We start from the raw sequence: 2,083 nt of genomic DNA on the forward strand, positions 1-2,083 counted from the left end.
GTGTTTTGTTGTGTGTGGTGTGTTTGTGGTTTGTGTGTGTGTGTGTGTGTTGTGGTGTGTTGATGTGTGTTGGTGTGGTTGTGTGTGGTGTGTGTGTGTGTGTGTGGGTTGTGGTGTGTGGGTGTGGGGGGTGTTGGGGGTGGGGTGGGGGGGTGTGGGTGGTTTGGGGTGTTGTATGGGGGGGGTGTTGTTGGGTTGGGTGTGGGTGTGGTGTTGTGTGGGGGTGGTTGGTGTGTGGTGGGGGGGGTGTGTGTGGGGGTGGGTGGTGGGGGGTGTGTGTGGGGGGTGTGTGTTGTTTGTGTGGGGTTGTTGTGTTGGTGGGTGTTGTGGTGTGTGTGGGTGTGGGTGTGTGTGTGTGTTTGTGTGGGTGGGGGTGTGTGTGTGGGTGTGTGTGTTGTGTTGGGGTGTGTGTGTGTTGGGGTGTGGGGTGTGTGGTGTGTGTGTGTGTGTGTGTGTGTGTGTGGTTGTGTGTGTGTGTGTGGTGTGGGGGTGTGTGGGTGTGTGTGTGTGTGTGTGTGGGGTTGGGGTTGTGTTTTTTTGGGGGGGGGGGGGGGGGGGGGGGGGGGGGGGGGGTGGGGGTGGGGGTGGGTGTGGGGGTGGGGGGGGGGGGGGGGGGGGGGGGGGGGGGTGGGGGGGGGGGGGGGGGGGGGGGGGGGGGTGGGGGGGGGGGGGGGGGGGGGGGGGGGGGGGGGGGGGGGGGGGGGGGGGGGGTGGGGGGGGGGGGTGTGGGGTGTGTGTGGGGTGGTTGGTGTTGGTGTGTGTGGGGTGTTGTGGGTGTGTGGTGGGTGGTGTGGTTGGGGGGGTGGGTGTGTGTTGTGTGTGTTTGTTGTGGGTTGTGTGGGTGGTTTGTGTGTGTTGGTGGTTGTGTGGGGGTGGGGTGTTGTGGTTTGGTGGTGGGTGGTGGGTGGTTGGGGTGTGGTTGTTGTGGGTGGTGTGGTGGGTTGGTGGGTTGTGTGGGTGGTGTTGGGTTGTGTGTTGGGTGTGTTGTTTGTGTGTGTAGGGTGTGTGGGGTGTGTGTGGGGGGTGTGTGTAGGGTGTGGTATTTGGGTGTGTGTGGTGTGTTGGGTGGTTGGGGGTGTGTGTGTTTGTGGTTGGGGTGTGTGTGGGTGGTGGGGGGTGTGTGTTGTGGTGTGGGTTTGGGTGGGGGTGTTGGGGTGGGGGGGGTGTGTGGGGGTGTGGTTGGTTGTGGGTGTGGTGTGGGTTGTTTTTGGGTGGTGTGGTGTGGGTGTGTGTGTGTGTTGTGTGTGTGTGTGTGTTTGTGGGGTGTGGGTTTTGGGTGTTGGTGTGGTGTGTGTGTGGGTTGTGGGTGTGTTGTGTGTGGTGTGGGGGTGTTGTGTGTGTGGGGTGTGTGTGTGTTGTTTGTGGGTGTTGTGTGTTGTTGTTGTGTGTGTGTGTGTGGGGGTGGTTGGGGGGGGGTGGTGTGGGGTGTGGTGGTGTGTGTGTGTTGGTTGGTTTTTCGGTGTGTGTGTGTGTGTGTTTGTGTGTGTGTGTGTGTGTGTGTGTGTGGGTGGGTGTGTGTGTGTTGTTTTGTGTGTGCGTTTATGTTTGTGTGTGGGTGTGTGTGTGTGGGTGTGGGTGTGTTTTGTGTGGTGTGTGTGGTGTGGTGTTGTGGGGTGGGGGGTGTGTGTGTTGGTGTTGTGGGGGTGTGTTGTGTGTTGTGGGGTTGTGCTTGTTTTGTGTGTGTTGTGTGTGTGGTGGGTTGGTGTTTGTTGTTTTGGTGTGGTTGTGTGTTTGTGTGTGTGTGTTTTTGTTTGTGTTGTGTGTGTGTGTGGTGGTGTGGGTAGTGTGTGGGGTTTTGGTGGGGGTTTTGGTGGGTGTGTGGTGTTGGGTGTGTGGTGTGTGTTGTGTGTGGGTTTTGTTTTGTGTTGTGGTGTGGGTGGTGTGGTGTGTTTGGTGTGTGTGTGTTGTGTGTTGTGTGTGGGGTTGTGTGGGTGGGTTGGGGTGGGGGGGTGTGGTGTGTTGGGGTGTTGTTTTGTGGTGGGTTGTGGGGGGGTGGGGTGTTGGGTGTGTTTTGTGGGGGGGGGGTGGGGGGGGGGGGGGGGGGGGGGTGGGGGGGGGGGGGGGGGGGGGGGGTGTGGGGTGG

Source organism: Penaeus japonicus, unplaced genomic scaffold (genome assembly GCF_977035675.1).
Source record: "Penaeus japonicus unplaced genomic scaffold, GWHDUDI00000001_assembly GWHDUDI00000026, whole genome shotgun sequence".
NCBI classification, from domain to species: domain Eukaryota; kingdom Metazoa; phylum Arthropoda; class Malacostraca; order Decapoda; family Penaeidae; genus Penaeus; species Penaeus japonicus.